General features: G+C 30.9%; 1 long non-coding RNA gene and 1 pseudogene across 1 annotated transcript; one reads left to right on the top strand and one right to left on the bottom strand.

The window, feature by feature from the left end:
• Positions 1-12,529, top strand: part of LOC108478712 (CRM-domain containing factor CFM3A, chloroplastic/mitochondrial-like) — a 39,699-nt pseudogene extending 27,170 nt beyond the window's left edge.
• Positions 12,530-12,647: 118 nt separating this feature from the next.
• Positions 12,648-13,487, bottom strand: LOC128293709 (uncharacterized). Its single transcript, XR_008283886.1, has 2 exons — positions 13,092-13,487; positions 12,648-12,947 (listed from the first exon to the last, which is right to left on the bottom strand). It is a non-coding gene; the product is annotated as an uncharacterized LOC128293709 (long non-coding RNA).
• Between the last annotated feature and the right edge of the window lie 8,385 nt (positions 13,488-21,872).

The raw sequence follows: 21,872 nt of genomic DNA, 5'->3' as shown, positions 1-21,872 counted from the left end.
TTACTAGTCCAAGCTAAATTTGTGTCACATGTATATCCGAGTCCACAAAAAATGCTGGAGCTCGGTCTAGAATGGGAATCATTCAGAAATCTCGTGTATGAAACTTTTGCTCGGTCCATCAGAACTATCTCAGAATTCACTTTATTTCACATAGTCCAATTCCATTTCAGTAGTTTATATATATAATTAACAACATCTAATAATGAACTGTAACCACGAATAATATTATGAACTTACCTGTCAAAGTAATTCAATTATCAGGAAGTAATCGACAATTTTTCCTTTTCCTCATATGTCCTTCGATCGATGAGATTCTTGATCTAAAGTATAGTTTAATTCAATTAAATCAATTTAAACCATATAAACTGTAATACCACGAAAATCTTTACAGAATATATTATCCTTGATATAATAAAATAAGGAAATAAGGTGATAAAAGGGAAGTTTTGAGTTATGGCAACATTGGGAAGTAAATTATGATATCTTGATTCGGAAAGGACTAAATTGTAAAAGTTAGAAAAGTTTTGTTGCCTAAGAGTAAATACTCAAGACTTAAAGGGTTAAAGTGTAAATATGAAAAGTTGAAGGACCAATAGTGTAAATATTTTAAGGGTAGAATGATCTAGAAACTAAGGAAAATGGATGAATTGGGACCAAATTGAATAAGTGAAGAACTATGAGGGACTAAATTGCAATTTTACCAAATTAAATGATGACTCAAGGATGGAATTCTAAAAGATCATGAAGGGCAAAATGGTCAATTAGTAAGAGAGAGAATTCTAGAATGTAATGATTATGTTAATGATATTTTAAATTAATTAATTAGATAAATATTATTTTATTAATATTTTATGAGATATTTAATATTATTTTATTATTATTTATTTAGTATATAAGGAAAGAAAGATGAAGAATTTTCATCATCTTTCCTTTCCATGCAAACTAACGTGAGAGAAAGAGAGGAAGAAAGAAAGTTTTACTTTCTTTACAATTTGTCCTTTACCAAAAATTCACCATTTTACCCAAAAATCAAATGAATTTCCATAGCTACTAAGAGAGAGAAATGTTAAGGAGAACATGGGGAGTTAGAATATCAAGTTGGATTCAAGAAATAGAAGCTGGAGGAGAGAAAATCAAGTTAAAGATTGGTATCAAGAGAATAAGGTAAGTACATCAAGATTTCAATACGTTTTTAAGTTTGTTATTGTTGATAAATCATGGAAATAATGTTATAGTAGAGTTTTATTACATAAGGTCCTATGTTCTTGATATGTTAGTGAAGAGAAAATAAGAGAAAGTGATGAGAAATGGTGTAGAAAAAGAAAATAAGGGTGTTATAACATGGTAATTAATATCTTGCACTAAAACAGTTATGGACAGCAGCAGTAGTCTAACTTTGAAAAATCACCATAAATTTTATAAATTGAATTAGAAGATGAAAAAAATATGGAATTAAATCTTAATGAGTCTAGTTTCTCATAGAAGAAACAGTGTAAGCAATGAATTTGTAAATTTTTATATATAATGAATTTTGTGAGACAAGGTCAGAATGAATTCGGGTTCCCCTGTTCAGACTTTGAAAAATAAAAAAAAAATGAATAAAAATAATTAGAGGCTTAAATTTATATTTATAGAATCCTGAATGAGTCTAGTTTTATGAGAAACAAACTAGAACATCATTTGAATTCTGTAAAAGGAGATAACTAATTTTTAGTGAAGAAGGGTCAGAACTGTCAGACAGCAGAATAGGGGTGACTTTAATGAATAAACTGTACTAATTGGCTAAACCAAAAGTTCTGAAAATTTTATGATAAAAATACATGTGAGTCTAGTTTCAGGAAAAATTAACGGATCTTAATTTTGAGTTCTGTAGCTTAATATATAAATAATTTAGTGACTATGACGCAAATGGACAGTTTTGAATGTACATAAAAGTAAATAGTGAAATTATTGATAATGTTACTTGTTGTATGTTATATAAATTAAGGATGTGGAATGGAGAGGAGGAGGAGGAAAATATGTATGAATATTCATCTAGCATGGCTAATTTGCATGTTTTAGGCTCGGGGACTAAATTGAATAAAATAAAATTTTATGGGCAATTTTGTAAAAATGTCGAAATGACTAAATTGCATGAAATAGATTATTTTATTATTTAAATTACAAAATTTAACGAAATTATCAATTTAGTTCAAGATCGGGGAAAACATGTTTTAGGGATTAAATTGAAAAGTGTTGAAATTATGGAAAATTTTGATATTTTATAGAATTCATGGACTGTTATCAATATATATGAGAATAATAGTTGGAAATAAGGATTAAATTGCAAGAATTTTACTTTCCTGTCCCTAAGGATGAAATCGTCATTAATTAAAGTTTAGGGGCAAAATGGTAATTTTGCCTAGAGCATTAATTAAATGTATTAGAATATGAAATGAATGAAAATGATGATCAAATTTATTTATAAAGATCCGACGACACAAATACGAGACTTGATCATGGAAAAGAAAATATATCGAATAATGAAATAATAAACACGAGCAATCAATGAGGTAAGTTCGTAACTTGAATTATATTCTTAAATTGCTTGAGATTGTATGTTTTTATATGAATATGATCTGAATGTTCATTATATGGAACTTTATGAAACATTGATATATTTGATAAAATGGGAAGGAATCCGGTTGAATGAAAGGAAAATTGATGGATTTACGAAAAGGAATTGACGGTAAAAGGATCTAGCCCGGACGGGTGATCCTATCCTCGATATAGCCCTCCCGAAGAATACGTGTAAAATGGATTTAGCCCGGACGGGTAATCCAATTAGGGTCTGAATTTAGCTCGGATGGTAATTCAGATCCAATCTCATTAGAGTAATTATCGTTGGGGGATTTAGCTCGACCGGTAATCCCACAATACTCTATGAGTTTATATTGCGGGATTTAGCTCGGACCGGTAATCCCGCCGCAAGGATGAGGTTCATGGAGTGTGCTCTCGATATGAAATGTGTAAGACCATGGTTGAAAGATACCATGGCAACTCGAGTGTAAGACCATGGTTGAAAGATACCATGGCAACTCGATATAAAATGTGTAAGACCATGGTTGAAAGATACCATGGCAACTGATATAAAATGTGTAAGACCATGGTTGAAAGATACCATGGCAACTGATATGAATGTGTAAGACCATGGTTGAAAGATACCATGGCAATGTGATATGAAATGAACAAGACCATGGTTGAAAGATACCATGGCAACATGACGAAAATGAGTAAGACCATAGTTGAAAGACACTATGGCATCATGTCAAAGATAAATAAGACCGTGGACGGAGACGCCTAGCATCTGTTGAACAATTGATATTCGTGTAATATGTATCGATGACGAATGGTTATATGAAATAATTATGAAGATAGATAAACGAAATAAGTATAAGTACATGAAATATAATTTATGTTAAGTTTGATATAAGCTATTACCGGAATAAATATACATAAAATATATGGAAATGATGGAGCATGAAATATTGATATAATGAAATGAATGATATATGCTTATGAAGAAACGGTAAGAGCATGATATGTTTCATGACATGTACATATATGATTATCTTTGATATGTTGATACAAGGAAATTATGTAATTGAGACTATTATTAAACTCAAGTGCGATATGTCGAGAAAATAGATATATCGTTGTTGAATTTATATGAGATATGTGCAAGTATACTAACAATGTTGCTGTTTGATGCTTATACAACTGTCAAACTGTTGATTGAATGGTAATATATTTATTTATATGATGCATTGAATCGGTAAGTATTTAAATTTTTTTTAGTGATCTGTAAATGGTAGTAATGCTCCGAAACCCTGTTCTGGCAGTGGATACGGGTTAGGGGTGTTACATTTAGTGGTATCAGAGCTATGGTTTAGTCGATTCTCGGACCAAACGTAGTACATGTGAAGTCTAAAAACACATGTCATTATAATATGTGATAGTGTGATATCTTTCGACTCTGATGAGATTTGTTTTATTTATAGAAAGAGATGTTTTCAACCAAGCTAATTCGATAATGTTAAAAGCGATACTCAAGTATATGAGTAGAAAGTTGATTATGATGAATCGGTATAAAAAAATGGTATGAATAAATGTTTTATAATACATGTCGATGATGAATATGATGCTATATCTATTATTAAAAGCAAATTATATTACTACATGAAATATTGTGCTGATGACTAAATTACAAAATATATAAAAGTAATATATGAAGTACATGATAAGGATTATTAGAGAATTATGAATAAATAGTGAATTTTGAAATATATTACATGTATGGAAGATACGAAGATATAAGTATATGAATTATTGGTACAAGGATTAAATTGTAAAGCATGTAAAAGTATCATGCGAAAGGTGTAAAAGTGATATGCGTGCATGAAATAATTTGCCCAAGTAGACAAGATTAGAACTACTAGTATATTAAGGGACCTCAAAGATGCTTTCGATTATTAGCACATTCAAAGACATTTGTACTTTCAGATAGCACTTCAAGTTTTTCTTTAATAGTGCATAATAATGCACCTCTATATAAGTCCCATATATCCAAGTGTTCTATCTAGTCTCTGGGCCTCTGCTAAGTAAAAAGTAAACAATTTTCATTCTAAGTAAAGGATTATCTCTGAGTAAAAATGTTAGTTATGATGAAGTAGAACTCGTAAAAGTACGAATAAATCTTTTATAGTACTTGAGAAAGATAAATGTTATATGAGTAAATATATGACAATTAAATTATGAGACTTTACGATCTATACCCTTTACTAGTACAATTATATGCAATGAAATTCATGAGATTTATATTGATTAAGTTCGAAGCGGAAAGTGAAAAACTCAATGGTTGAACAATTGATAATGCAATGAATCGAGAATGAGTTAATAAGTAAAGATGGGTTCGAATAAAGATATCGATTTTTCTTAAACTAGTTGAGATATACAGATCATCCAGTAAAGAAAGAAGTTATTTATGGGAAAATCGATTTATTTAAATATGATATTTACGAATAGTTAACTGAAAATTTCTTCCAATTAGTTTTTTTGAGTGGAGTAAATGATGTGAAATTATTGATGACTATACTAGTCAATAGATTGGTGAATAGATTGCAAAAATATTTGAATATAGCCGTTATAAGTGGGTATATTATAGTAAATTTTTGGGATTTTATATGGGTATCTTATATATATTGATATTTTCAGAGGCATATGGAACTGTTCATGTTTGGATGCTATAATCAATATATGAAAAGGTTGGATAAATATGCTAATAGACAGAAATTATCGCAAGTCTGATTGATTCACAAGTGGTACTACTCTATCTTTCTTTGGTTTTCAAGCCAATATATGTGATAGAACATTTGATAATAAGATTCATATGATATTATTTTCTATTTCTATTGGTAGAAGCTTTGAAAGGTAAATGTGAAATATTGTATTGAAAATAAATTATGAAATGAAAAGATAGAGAATGGATATAAATGATAAACTGGGTAAATATGTACAGAAAGAAACTATAGAACTATAGAAATAATGAAATTCATGATCAAAGAAAACAAGAAAATTTCGAGGACGAAATTTATTTTAAGGGAGAGAAATGTAATACCCGAAAATCTTTACAAGAATATATTATCCTTGATATAATAAAATAAGGAAATAAAGTGATAAAAGGGAAGTTTTGAGTTATGGCAACATTGGGAAGTAAATTATGATATCTTGATTCGTGAAAGGACTAAATTGTAAAAGTTAGAAAAGTTTTGTTGCCTAAGAGTAAATACTCAAGACTTAAAGGGTTAAAGTGTAAATATGAAAAGTTAAAGGACCAATAGTGTAAATATTTTAAGGGTAGAATGATCTAGAAACTAAGGAAAATGGATGAATTGGGACCAAATTGAATAAGTGAAGAACTATGAGGGACTAAATTGCAATTTTACCAAATTAAATGATGACTCAAGGATGGAATACTAAAAGATCATGAAGGGCAAAATGGTCAATTAGTAAGAGAGAGAATTCTAGAATGTAATGATTATGTTAATGATATTTTAAATTAATTAATTAGATAAATATTATTTTATTAATATTTTATGAGATATTTAATATTATTTTATTATTATTTATTTAGTATATAAGGAAAGAAAGATGAAGAATTTTCATCATCTTTCCTTTCCATGCAAACTAACGTGAGAGAAAGAGAGGAAGAAAGAAAGTTTTACTTTCTTTACAATTTGGTCCTTTTACCAAAAATTCACCATTTTCACCCAAAAATCAAATGAATTTCCATAGCTACTAAGAGAGAGAAATGTTAAGGAGAACATGGGGAGTTAGAATATCAAGTTGGATTCAAGAAATAGAAGCTGGAGGAGAGAAAATCAAGTTAAAGATTGGTATCAAGAGAATAAGGTAAGTACATCAAGATTTCAATACGTTTTTAAGTTTGTTATTGTTGATAAATCATGGAAATAATGTTATAGTAGAGTTTTATTACATAAGGTCCTATGTTCTTGATATGTTAGTGAAGAGAAAATAAGAGAAAGTGATGAGAAATGGTGTAGAAAAGAAAATAAGGGTGTTATAATATGGTAATTAATATCTTGCACTAAAACAGTTATGGACAGCAGCAGTAGTCTAACTTTGAAAAATCACCATAAATTTTATAAATTGAATTAGAAGATGAAAAAATATGGAATTAAATCTTAATGAGTCTAGTTTCTCATAGAAGAAACAGTGTAAGCAATGAATTTGTAAATTTTATATATAATGAATTTTGTGAGACAAGGTCAGAATGAATTTGGGTTCCCTGTTCAGACTTTGAAAAATAATAAAAAATGAATAAAAATAATTAGAGGCTTAAATTTATATTTATAGAATCCTGAATGAGTCTAGTTTTATGAGAAACAAACTAGAACATCATTTGAATTCTGTAAAAGGAGATAACTAATTTTTAGTGAAGAAGGGTCAGAACTGTCAGACAGCAGAACAGGGTGACTTTAATGAATAAACTGTACTAATTGGCTAAACCAAAATTCTGAAAATTTTATGATAAGAATACATGTGAGTCTAGTTTCAGGAAAAATTAACGGATCTTAATTTCGAGTTCTGTATCTTAATATATAAATAATTTAGTGACTATGACGCAAATGGACAGTTTTAAATGTACATATAAGTAAATAGTGAAATTATTGATAATGTTACTTGTTGTATGTTATATAAATTAAGGATGTGGAATGGAGAGGAGGAGGAGGAAAATATGTATGAATATTCATCTAGCATGGCTAATTTGCATGTTTTAGGCTCGTGGACTAAATTGAATAAAAGTAAAATTTTATGGGCAATTTTGTAAAATGTCATAAATGACTAAATTGCATGAAATAGATTATTTTATTATTTAAATTACAAAATTTAACGAAATTATCAATTTAGTTCAAGATCGGGAAAACATGTTTTAGGGATTAAATTGAAAAGTGTTGAAATTATGGAAAATTTTGATATTTTATAGAATTCATGGACTGTTATCAATATATATGAGAATAATAGTTGGAAATAAGGATTAAATTGCAAGAATTTTACTTTCCTGTCCCTAAGGATGAAATCGTCATTAATTAAAAGTTTAGGGGCAAAATGGTAATTTTGCCTAGAGCATTAATTAAATGTATTAGAATATGAAATGAATGAAAATGATGATCAAATTTATTTATAAAGATCCGGACGACACAAATACGAGACTTGATCATGGAAAAGAAAATATATCAGAATAATGAAATAATAAACACGAGCAATCAATGAGGTAAGTTCGTGTAACTTGAATTATATTCTTAAATTGCTTGAGATTGTATGTTTTTTTATATGAATATGATCTGAATGTTCATTATATGGAACTTTATGAAACATTGATATATTTGATAAAATGGGAAGGAATCCCGGTTGAATGAAAGGAAAATTCGATGGATTTCTGAAAAGGAATTGACGGTAAAAAGGATCTAGCCCGGACGGGTGATCCTATCCTGATATAGCCCTCCCGAAGAATACGTGTAAAATGGATTTAGCCCGGACGGGTAATCCGAATTAGGGTCTGAATTTAGCCTGGACTGGTAATTCAGATCCAATCTCATTAGAGTAATTGTCGTTGCAGGGGATTTAGCCTGGACTGGTAATCCCGACAATACTCTATGAGTTTATATTGCAGGGGATTTAGCCTGGACTGGTAATCCCGCTGCAAAGATGAGGTTCGCGTGAGTGTGCTCTCTGATATGAAATGTGTAAGTCCATGGTTGAAAGATACCATGGAAACCTGAGTGTAAGACCATGGTTGAAAGATACCATGGCAACCTGATATAAAATGTGTAAGACCATGGTTGAAAGATACCATGGCAACCTGATATAAAATATGGCAACCTGATATGAAATGTGTAAGACCATGGTTGAAAGATACCATGGCAATGTGATATGAAATGAACAAGACCATGGTTGAAAGATACCATGGCAACATGACAGAAAATGAGTAAGACCATAGTTGAAAGACACTATGGCATCATGTTAAAGATAAATAAGACCGTGGACGGAGACGCCTAGCATCTGTTGAACAATTGATATTCGTGTAATATGTATCGATGACGAATGGTTATATGAAATAACTATGAAGATAGATAAACGAAATAAGTATAAATACATGAAATATAATTTATGTTAAGTTTGATATAAGCTATTACCTAATAAATATACATAAAATATATGGAAATGATGGAGCATGAAATATTGATATAATGAAATGAATGATATATGCTTATGAAGAAACGGTAAGAGCATGATATGTTTCATGACATGTACATATATGATTATCTTTGATATGTTGATACAAGGAAATTATGTAATTGAGACTATTATTAAACTCAAGTGCGATATGTCGAGAAAATAGATATATCAGTGTTGAATTTATATGAGATATGTGCAAGTATACTAACAATGTTGCTGTTTGATGCTTATACAATTGTCAAACTGTTGATTGAATGGTAATATATTTATTTATATGATGCATTAAATCGGTAAGTATTTAAATTTTTTTAGTGATCTGTAAATGGTAGTAATGCTCCGAAACCCTGTTCTGGCAGCGGATACGGGTTAGGGGTGTTACATAAACAATCAAATTTATGCATTGCCCTTTTAATCATATTTTACAAAATTACCCTTAAACTTTTACATTTTATTTAATTTAGTCCCTAAAATTAGATAACTTTCAAATTTTGACTTGAAACTTTAAACCAATTTCAATTACATTCAATTACAGCCACCTATTATAAAAAATCATGAAAATTACATGTAAATTTCAAGATATTAACATTTTAGTCCTTATGTTCAAAATTAACAAAAATCACTTTATAAAATAGTCCTAAACATTTCATAGCTTCCAAATCTATCATTTTCTATAAAAAAAATTTAAGAATCATTAGTGGAAAATTTTAAAATCTTTAACAGTTTTGAAATTGAAGATACAGGTTAGCTGGACCTAATTACAACTATTTCAAAAATATAAAAATTATAAGATGATTACAGTCGTAAACCAACTGAAAATCTGACTAAGGCAAGTGCACCTATCAATTAATAGTATAGCTACAATGAGCAAAGATATCGTTCCCACGAAGACTAAAAGTACTAGTAATTACCGTCTCTTTATTATTTAACTGACAAATTGGAGTGATTGATTAAAATAAAATTAATTAAATTAATTAACCAAAGAACATGGAAAATAAAAAATCAGGAAAATAATCTAGTAAACAACTAAGAAGCGAAACAATACCCAGGAAAGAATTCACCTAGATTTCATCTGTCATTATCAATCTAAGTTACACAATTTCTTCACTTAGTATCTTGATCCATAGAAATCCCTAAACTATGCTAATATCTCTCTTCAAGACTAAGAGCTACTGGCTCTAGGTTGATTAATTGAAATTTCTTTCTAATAAAACCCCTGTTGTCGCATTAACTCGATCTATGGATCCCCCTATTAGATTTGACTCTAATCCGATAGATTTGTGTCTTCCTATTTTTAAGATTGCATACAAATTCACTCAATTATGCTAGATCTATTATTAAACAGGGTCTATTCCTCCTCTGATTTAAGCACATCAAATATGGATTACTAGTCTAGAAATATTAAACCAAGAATTAAGCACACATAATTAGGAATAAGATACAAGTATTTATTGTGTAAAAATAGAAATCAAATAACATAATCCATCCTAGAGTTCATCCCCTAGGTATTTGAAAAATTAGTTCATGATAGTAAATAAAAATACCCCAAAGATAGTATAACCATAAGAAACGAAGAAACTCATATTAAATTTCAAAGGAATCAAGAGGAGATCTTCAATTTTGATGAAAATATACTTTAAAGTCAGCTTCAATGGTGTTTTTCAAGTTGTTTTCTTCAGTATTCTATGATGGCTTACTCCCCTCTTCTTATGTTTGGTATATATAGGTCTTAGAATGCCCGAAAAATCTGAAAATTGTATTTTTTTTCGTGTTTGGAATGCGATATGCGATTTTCACACAGTTTGGCACATGGCCATGTGGTAGCTCGTGTGGCTCACACAACTATGTGTTCAGCTTGTGTGGAATGGCTTAGCCTGTGTGGTTCTTGAAACCTATTCTGATTTTTCAATTTTTGCTCATTTTTCGCTCCTTTTGCTTCCAAATGATCTCCCAAGTATAGAAACATGAATTTAAAGGATTAGGAGTATAAAATTCACCATTTTACTTTGAATAATCATCTAAAAATGCATTAAGATTAGGATTAAAACATTTACTTTTAACATCTACCACAAGAAATGAAATTGATTTACTTACAAAACAAGAGGCCAAAAGTTACTTAAAGCTCGTCAATGGCTTCTCAAAGTTTCTTTCGTTCCAAGCGACGGAGAAATAGCAAACGGAAGGTGACCGCTTTACTTTTATGTTTTATTCTTTTATTTAATATAATTAAATAAAATTTAAATTTTACTTCTTTAACTTAATTCATGTAAATTTAATAAATAATTTATTAATAATCATGCACCAACCATCCCACTAAGGTTATTTGGGCCTAATTATAACATAAGTCTATACACATTTAATGATTAAATCTTTTAATTAATAAAATTCAATAGCGATTAATTTTACAATTGCTACGATTTAGTCTTTACACCTTAATTAACTATTCAAACGTTAAAATTTCTATAACAAAATTTAATATAACTATTATTAAATATTTACAGGCTCGATTTATGGAAACGAGGTCCCGATACTTCATTTTTCAAAATTACTTTACTTTGATGACAACCCACTTGCACTTAACTAATTATCTAATTAAATAAAAATTATCAAATAAAATTCTCTTTATTATAATATTTGACTTGTAAATATTAAATAATAATATTTACGTACTTACTCATCGAAATTGTGGTCCTGAAACCACTGTTTTCAACACTACTGAAAAATGAGTTGTTACACAACTGTTGTGGCTGCTGTTATTTTTGTTGGCCGTTGTTCCTGCAAAATTTGTCAACATGGCCTAACTGCTTGCAAGCTCTACATTGCACATTATGCTTGAACTAACAATATGCTTCCAAGTGAGTAGTCCTTTTACAATGAGAGCATGGTGGATATTTTTTCTTTCCACCATCTCTTTTAGACTTATTTTTATTGTCTGACCAACTCTTCTTCCCTTTGTAGCTAGAGAAGCTCAAGCTTCCTTTACTTTTGACTTGAAATGCAACTTCATGATGCTCCTCCTATCTGGCTCTTCTTTGTTCCAGAGCATAGAGTGCATTGATTAGCTCAGTCAAAGAGATTGTTGACAATTCTCTCGAGTCTTCCAAGGAAGAAACCTCGACTTCATATCTCTCAGGTAAGGCTACAATAACCTTTTCCACTATTCTGCTTTCACTGAATTGGTCCCCAAACAGTCTTACATTGTTCACAACAGCGTTAATCCTTTTGGTCTCCAAATCAGTGATGGTAATTCTTTTTACTTTTAGATATATATGTAATTACGTACTGATGTTGAACAAGAGATGACTTGATAAAGTTTGACGTAATTATAATATGTTGTTTTAATCCAGGAAGAAATGAACGCCGGGAATGAGGTTGGTGCCGTAAATACTCCATACTCAAGGTTGAATGAAGCTTTACTTTCTGATGAGGATATTGAAGAGGTAATGAATGATCCGCTAACTTATACATGCTGGAAGATAAAGAACATGGATTTCATTTTCTTCCACTTTGTTATGAGTAATTATACACATTTGAAGTTGCAATCCTCCCCTAGGCCTGATTTCCAACTAAGAAATAGTGCCAAACCTTAATAATATGATCATTGATAATCTATTATTTTGTTCTTCCTCTATAATATCACAACTGGATTTAGTGAATGAATTCTGTACTTGAAACCTGTGTTCAGAGGCGGATACAAGGGAGGCTGGCAGTGGCCTTCACCCCCCTAAAATGAAAAATTTCTATTTAGGCCCTTGAATTTTTTTTAAAATTTTAAATTAGTAAAGGTAAAATTATACTTTGGCCCCCCTAAAATTATAGAAATTCGATTTAGTCCTTTAAAAATTATAAAATTATAGACTATAAAAAATTAAATTTTCATTTGCCCCCCTAAAAATTTGTTCTGGATTCGCCCCTGCTTGTGTTACAAAGATTCAAAGACCGAGTGTAGGAAAGCTTCGAGTTGTATAGCTGACACCAACTATATATTTACTAAAGAAAGCAAGGTGAAAGAGATGAAATGACCCAACTGACCTTTGTGGAATTGAAACCATGGCATAAGATTACAATCTCTTTAGACTCGGTTTCATGCAATAATCCCACCAGTTTTTCACCATGCTTGTTCGGAATTATCATTCTCTGCTGCTCAATCACTAAAATGTAGAAAAAAAAAGGGTCCTTTTTTTATTTTCAAAATTCTTTACATTGATTCTATAAAAAAAAAAATTCTTTACATTAAAGACAAAATGGAACCATAATAAAGTTATAAAAGAAAGGAAATACTAATAATTTGGGACCTGGGCTTTGGGCAGAATGAGAGTGAGCCATCGTCGAGATTGTGGAGTTTGGTTTAGAGATACGTCGACAGGTGGATGATATGAATGGGGTTCGTACCTGTGGAAAAGGAGATTTAGGATAAGTTGATAAATTTGAGAGCAGTGCTAACGAATCAAAGTTAAGGGCAATTGTGTCCATTTTTAAAGCTAGTTCTGCAATGATTCGTGCTTTCCGAAAAAAAAAAAAACATTTTCGGGATAAAATTTTCAAACTTCTCAAAAATTATTCTTGTGTCAATTTTTTATAGGAGAAGTATTTTTTTTCTTCTAAAAAAACTGCTTTTATCCCAAAAATACTTGTTAGAAGTAATACAAAAATACACTCTTAGGACCTCTGGTTGGCCTCTTTCTTTTATTGTGCTTAATAAAGCAAGACCTATAAATGGATTGAGATATAGGAAAGGTTTTCGGTTGATTCCGTGGCGCCAATTGTAATCTATTCTATTCCATTAAATAAATTATTAAAAAATATTTAAAATTAATTTCAATTATCCAATTCAATTAATTTTTTTACGGTTTAATTAGTTTTTATTAATTTTCGAGTCAACTGATTTAATACCCTTCTCTGTATTAATATTTGACTAATTTCCAATCTAATTAATTTGATCAATTGATTTGATCTAATTGACCGGTTCAATTTGATTCAAACAACCTTAACTATTACAAGGTAGAACAAGGCTTTGAGTATCCCTTCTAACCCATCAATCTGATAGAGTTTTTTTTAATGTTGGGAAAGGATGGTTTTAAGAAAAATTCAACGTCAACATTTTTACTTTCTAGTTAATGATTTTAACTATTTAAACTAACTAATAACTTTATAAAAGTAAAAAAAAAAATTATGTTAAATTAAAATATAACGACTAAATCCTATAATAGAGAGACCAAAATCTTAATTTTTTTAAACCTCAAGTTGTGGCTTATTAGCCAGGTGTTTATCTTTCCTAGAAATAGTTTGGGTTCGAATATTCGTTGTATTAAAATAGAGTCATAATTTGACCATTTAAATGTTTTAAAGTTAATTTAAACCGTAAAAACCTAGATTTGTTCTATGGTCAATTTGATGTACAAATTGATGTTTGAACATAACATAGGTAGTACATCAGTGCATGAAGAAAATCAATGAGAAAAATAAACACAAATCCACAATGAGAATCAAAGAGATAAATAAAGACAGAATTAACACAATAGCTATCAACACAGTCTAGATCCTTCAATCCTACATTTACTAAATCTCACTCTGAGAATGATAAGGTTAAGCATATTCAATCATCTTAAAGTCTCTTACCTTTTTCTCCAAGTCAATTGAAAAGATTAAAATGCTCATTTCATAGTGTAGCGAAATTCTCATTTGCTGCTTAGAAAGTAGCCAAACATTAATTACTTAGTCTAAAATGCCAACACTTAAATTAACTTTGAGTTGTCCTGAAAACATATTCAAATGGCTGGTCAGACAAGACAAAAATATGACGTCCAACAAACAATTTAAAAGAATATTTAAACATTGATAAAACTTTAGAAACATAAGGTTCCAACATAAACATCCAAATTAAGAAAATGAAATGTTATCATATTTTTGTAAATACAAAGTTATGTAGAATTAATGTATAAAAATTAAGGCATCATTTAACTGTTTTAAATAATATTTTAGCATTCAAATTAAGAAATGGAGCATTATCCGATGTTTCTTTTAAATTGATAAATGACATTAAATAATTTGGTATACATTTTATTTATTTATAAATTAAGAATGTAATAGTTTTTATTTTACACAAACAAATTTAATAATAATTTATTAATAATTTTATCACACACATATGCATGTGGGCATCATGTATTTAGAATACATGTGTGCATTTAAAATAACCTTTAATAAATAATGAAACATATAGTTTGAAATTAATAATAATAACTATCGAGACATATTTTGAAAGCAATGACTCGAGCAGTGATCATTGCGCTTGGCACTGCGTAGGTTTTATAACCTGCCTTATTTGTTAGCATGTCTGACCAAAACCTCTTGCTTATTTGTTGGCATCCTTTTGAGGATGTTGTGCAACTAATCTCGTGATTATAATTGAAGAAGAAATTTGATCAAATAAGATTATTGTTCAAGTATTTTAATGTGATCTACTTACATTATATACTAGGATATGTAATCCGAGCAAATATAAGTTGACTTTATGAAAATTTGTTTCAATTCTTTGTATCCCTATTATATTAAGGGTAATTGATTTGATGAGATTTGTGCAAATCGGGATGGATTAAAGTTTACTTTGTGAAGTTAGGTTGATGCTCTATATATGGAAGTCATGTTGGAAGAGTTTGATGAGGCAATTATGTGAGCAGTGCTCACTGCACTTGACACTGTGCAAGTCACATAACTTGCCTTATTTATAATCGAAAATCTTTTGTACCAAAACAATTGGGTTGTGATTATTGCTGATATCTTAGATGTGTGATACCCCATCTTTGAATATCAATCTATTTGAAATAACATATCTTGAAGATTGGATTGAATCTGATCAAGTAATCGAATCCCCTTAAATGAGGAGATTGGATTGAGGCAACTTAAAGACTTATCTCTAAATATTTCTTACCGCTCTTGTACAAGTATAAGAAAAGGGAAAAAATATTCATAAATTAAGTCACGGCTATACTGCAAGCGTACAATGTCAAATTGTAATATAGATTTTGTTTACAACGAAATACCATAGTAGTCCAAGGATCGCACTCAAGGGATTGATAAGGGAAGATGAAATAGTCAAGTCAACCAATAATAAAGCAAATACTAATCTAATCAACTCGGAGATAATTAGTGCAAAACCAAATAGAAATCATGCCACAACCAAATCTAGCTTATCAATTGAACACACTAACCTCACCTTTCTCTTTCTTGCCTTAGATGATGCAAATGATCAATGTGATGGTCAATTGGTCCACTTATTACTCACTAGACTAATAAACATGTCTTGATTGCATCATTTGCCACTCCTAACTAGGAATCTCCTCTTAGTCTCATCCTAAACTAAAAGTTACCACTTAAGATCTTCTATCGGTCTCACCTAGGCACATAGTTCTCCTCTCGATCTCACTACTCGACATAATTATATCAAAATTTTACCTAATAGATGTTGGAAAAATCCCAGTTTGAAAACGATTTTCTTGCATAGCGGAAAATTAAAAATTTCAAAAATCGACTCGATTTATGATATTTATAGCAATAAACCATAATCAAATTCTACTTATATTTTTGGCTTAGAGGACGTTCATTGTTCTTGACTTTCAACCAAATGATCTTCTCCACTATTCTCGTACCATGAACTGCTTCGAGTGTGAGTCGAACCAATTGAATCAAGACATAGAACTAGAAAAAAATTTCTCTGTTTTATTTTGGGTGAAAACATAAATTTTCTCTTCTTAATAGAATTTGGTAGAATTTTTATTTTAAAAAAATATATTTAATAGTTTAGAACAAATTCTCTCTATTTTTTGGTAGAGGAACAATCTTTAAAAGTTGTGTAAATAGCTCTATCAGTGCCATCTATTTATAGGGAGAGAAAGTAGAAACCTTATTGAATTGGAGAGGTTTATTTCAAATAGAAAAACAACTTCCTAGTTCAACTAGGAGAGGGAGAAAGGCTAATAGGGTGTGCTTTTTCCTTTATATGTATTATGATGGGGATTCGGGCCTCTCATTGTATTGGGCCCAATTATATGTGCTTTCTAAACTTTTAACCCAACACTTTATAATTTAATCCAACCCATACATATTTTTCTATTTTCCAAAATAAACATTAATGTTCTATATTAGAAAGTTTTCTCATCCCTATTTTGCCCCCAATAATTTAATTTAATTTATGTCTATTCTAACTTCACATCGGTTAATTTAATTTAATTTCATTTATGATATTTTTATTGTTATTTCAATTTCAATTATTTTTATTATTTTTACTTTTATCAAATTTAAATCCATATTTCTTATTTTTGCACAAATCGTCACACGTCGTGGGCATGATAGTTTCCTGTCGCACAACCTGGTTAATTCAAAACAACAATTTTAGACATTCTAATCTCTATGGGATTGACCTATTCCCTATACTACTATTTATTTCTTGTTGAGGCATATGAATATTAATTTTGGTGGATTCAACACCCATAAATTTTTGGCGTCATTGCTAAGGACTAGTGCTAACTAATTTTGTGTTTTCTTTTTTACCAGGTTTAGACGTATCAATGCTCGAGCATGATCTAGAAGTAGAGAAGACTGCTCGTGAAAAGACATGATGAACGATTGAATGTATTCCACTGTGGCTATCAATTATCAATAGTTTGGGTTTATACCGAATTACCAAATGAAAGCAAAAGAGGTAAATGTATCTTCCATGGAAAGTAAACTTAGTCATATTGCTAATATTGTTCATCATATTGGTGCAAAAAATATGACATCAGTCATGATGTGTGGTATATATACTGCACCTAGCCATGCAACAAAAGCATGTCTAATCTAGGAGGACTATTATCCAGGACAATTTAGCATCGTTGGAAGTTTCCATGGACCGCCTTAAGGGTGAAGTTTTCGAGACATACAATTATGGGTGGAGAGATTACTTCGATTTAGGCTATGGAATGAGACCCTAATTTGATCCATATTATCAGCCTAGTACACCAATGTAAGAACCATAATCTTTATGTACGTCTTTTGAAAAACTTTTTAATGCTTTAGCTGCTAACACTCTTGAATTCCATCAGGAAACAAAGACCAAAATGGAAATATTGGAGAGTCTAATGAGGCAGCTTGCTATCTCAATGGGTGAATGGGACTCCTAAAAGGAGTTTTCAATCCAAATAGAGCTTAACCTGAGCCAAAGCATGAGTTCGATGACTCATAGAAGTGGAACAGTTCCAGAGCCCTATTTAGATAAAAATTGTGAACAATACTTGTGTAAGAAAGAATAGGATGATGAGCCACAAGCAAAAGTAGAACCAACACCTCCAAAAGTGATCATGATTCTACCACATTTTCTTGGAAGGCTAGTGAGAGACAAGAACAAAAAAGATGAAACTTAGATTCTTGAGATTTTTCGAAAAAATGAGGTGCGCATTCCACTATTGAACACTATGATAAATATACCTTATTTTGTGAAACTCTTGAAGAAATTTTGTACCAACTAGAAGAATCCCACTGGTTTTGAAGAGGTAAGTATGGGGGAGAACATATCCGTTCTTATACAGAATAAGATACCCCCCAAATGCTAGGATGATTTCAATTCTATGTAAAATAAGTAATGTAGGCATTAAGAGAGCTATGTGCGATTTGAGTTCATTTATTAACATAATTTCATTATATGTTTATGAATCACTTAATGTTGGTCTTTTGAAAGATACACAGATTAGCCTCCAATTGACTAATAGCTCTACAGTCTACCCAAATGGAGTGTTGAAAAATGTTTTGGCTAAGGTTAATAACTTAATATTTCCTATAGATTTCTATGTTGTATATAGGGAGGATGACGACTCTTTGAACGCTTCAAACTTTCTATTAGGGTGAACATTTCTTAGCATTGCAATAACCAAAATAGGTATATTTAACAATACACTTGCTGTGGATTTCAATGGTAAGGTTGTTGAACTCAGTATTTATGATTCACTAAAACATCCTAGTGAAGTGTCCAAGGTATGCGGTAAGGATATGATTGATTTTGTGACACATAATTCTTTAACTTACACAATAAAATTGAATTGATTTTATTGCTTTGCAGGAATGTTAATGAGGAAAAGTTAAGTCAACTTGGAGATCATCTTGTAGTTGAAGAAAAAAATTTAGATTTAATGCAAGATAGAGGTAATGAAGCCTCCAGATTATGGTGCCAATAACACAAAATTACCTTCCGCTTATTTTAAGCTTTAGCCATTTATTTTGCAAGCATTGACGTGGAATCGAAATCGTTGTGGTCTCCTTAACTTCCTCTTACTAGGAGACCATTAAAATCTTCTTCTTTAAGATGTGGAAGAAATTCATATTAGATATCCAAATTGAACCTAGAAATGGAGAATTTCAAGCCAACGACATTAAACAAATGAGCTTTTTAGGAGGCAACCCAAATTTATTTTATTCTCTTATTTGGTTCAGTAAATTTCTTTATCTTTATTTTTTTTATTCTAGTTATTTTACAAGAAACTCGACACATGTATGTGTTGAGGTCTTTGAATCTATACTAAATACATTTTTTTTTTATTTACCAAGAATCTTACGCTCAGGAAAAATGGTGGTTGCATTACTCATAAAAGAACTTGATACCTAAAAATATCGAACTACTCCTAAAAAAACATATTTTTCAAAAACAACTTTAAATTATTTTACTATATTAAAAAACCCTAAATGCTCAGCCTAGCCGAAAATTATGTTAGCTTGGATCTTCTAAAATAAAAATAAACACTTTTTAATATATAGTATAATATAATTGCATTTTATTAATACAAATCTTTTATCAATTACCATATACTACTAAAATTATCATTATTGAAAAAAAATGATTTTGAATTTAAAATGAGTGTTAATTAATTTAAAGTCTGCTAGTATAGGACTTTTTTGTCTACTAGGTTTAGCATGCCTTTTGTCTTTGTCTAGGGTTTCGTGATGGGTTGGTGGTTAGCGATTTTAGGGAGAAGATAAAGGAGGATCCAATGAATCTAAATATTTTTAAGGACGGAGAAGAGCCTTTTTAAGGCCAAGGGAACACAAGTCTGGTTGAAGAGGATTATAGACTTTCCTTAGTGGGGCAAGTTCTGACAGATAGTGTAGTGCACTTTCTATCGATGAGAAATACCCTAGCAGATCTATGGCATCGGTTGGGAAGAGTCTCTATCACGGATATCAGGGAAAAGAGGTATTTATTTCACTTTTATTATAATATAGATTTGAAGAGGGTGATTGAAGGTATGCTGTGGACCTTTTGTACGCATCTAATTGGATTTCACAAGTTGGAATCGATAGAAGACTTTTTACAAGTGCCACTGGTTTTTTCAGTTTTTTGGCTTCATATTCACAATCTGCCTATGGGATATATGTCGGAGGTAATGGCGCGTCAATTTAGGAATTTCATTGGCAAATTCATGCAGAAGAGAATTCTGCTGGATGGATGTTGGGGTCATTCGGTTCATGAGAATACGAGTAAAGATGGATGTTCGGGTCCTATTGAAAAGGAAGAAGAGAATTATGCTGGATCAAAATTGTTTGGTTTACGCTTACTTTCAGTATGAAAAACTTACATTATCTTATTTCTTATATGGGAGGCTTGGTCATGATGAAGGCTTTTGTCCAACTCAGATTACGCTAAGGACACAGGTTGGGGTATTTGGCTGGGATATTTCATTGAGGGTAACTTCTAGAAGGAGGCTGACGACGGTATGCTTATGGCTACAAGAAGAAAATCTTAAGAGAAATCCATCAATAGGGGATTTGGATGAAATGGACAAAATGGTTAGAGGAAACATGGCTAATTTATCTAATGTTGGTCATCAAGTATACAAGGAGAATGTAGTTAGTGGGTCAAGTTAGGAAGGGCAAATGGAGTTGGGTTTCGATATGGAGGACAACCCTTTGGGATTGATTGTTGACAAGAAGAGGTATTGTACTCATGCTGGGAATTTGAATGTTTCTATTAAGATGGATTCATTAGATTTGGGCATCTTTACTGAAATATCAAAGGTCGCTGTTAAAAATGTTGGCTGAAAGCAATGAAAATTCTTAGCTAGAATGTTTGTGGATTGGGGCATCCACGGACTATCAAATGTCTCAAAAATAAGTTGAGACAGATTAAGCCCCAATTACTGTTTCTAATTGAAACAAAGGTAAATACAAAAAGAATGGAGTGGATATGAGAAAAGAGCGGATTTTCTAATGGTATAAATGTTGGTGCGGATGTGTCTAAAGGTGGGGTATCTCTGGGATGGAAAAATGATTGTACTGTTCAGTTAAGAAGTTTCTCTTCTTAGCACATTGATATGGAGATAATGGAAGGGGATGGGTTGTCTCATTGGAGGTTTACAGGTTTTTATGGGTCATCAAGAGAAAGGTAAAAAAGAAGAAACATGAAACTTGTTAATGAATTTAGGAAGGAATGTTTCATTGCTGTAGTTAGTGTTTGGTGACTTTAACAAAATTATGTATTCATTTGAAAAATAAGGGGCTCAGATTTGAGATGAATGAAAAATGAGAATGTTTCAAGAAACTATTGAAGAGAGTGATATCAATGATCTAGGATTTTCGGGTCAGTGGTTTTCCTGGGAAAGGGGTTGGCTACTGGATAATAATATACAAGAACGTTTGGATAGGGGGTGGCTAAATCGGCTTAGTGGGAGCTCTTCCTTAGTTATACGCTCAAGCATCTTACTCATGCTTTTTAGATCATTTTTCAATGCCGGCATATACTACAAGCAAGGAAAGTATTTAGTTGGTATGGAAACGCCCCTTCTGATTTAATGTGAATTGGGTTTTTAAAAAAAACATGTGAGGTGCAAATTAGGAATTTTTGAGAGTTGGTTAGGTTGGATGTACTGAAAAAACTAGAAGAACTGAAGACGAAATTAAGTGGGTGGGTGAAAGAGAATCATAAATAGAGGAAGCATAGAGTCTATGAGTTAACTATTTGGTTGGAAGAATTGAATTCTACTGACCCTGATGAGGATAATCTAGTTAAACTAACTAAAGTTAAGCTTGCATTGAATATGGAAGCAGACAAA

This window comes from Gossypium arboreum, chromosome 6, assembly GCF_025698485.1.
Source record: "Gossypium arboreum isolate Shixiya-1 chromosome 6, ASM2569848v2, whole genome shotgun sequence".
Lineage (NCBI taxonomy): Eukaryota > Viridiplantae > Streptophyta > Magnoliopsida > Malvales > Malvaceae > Gossypium > Gossypium arboreum.
Note: the sequence above shows the minus strand (reverse complement) of the source record. Positions and strands in the feature narration are given on the sequence as shown.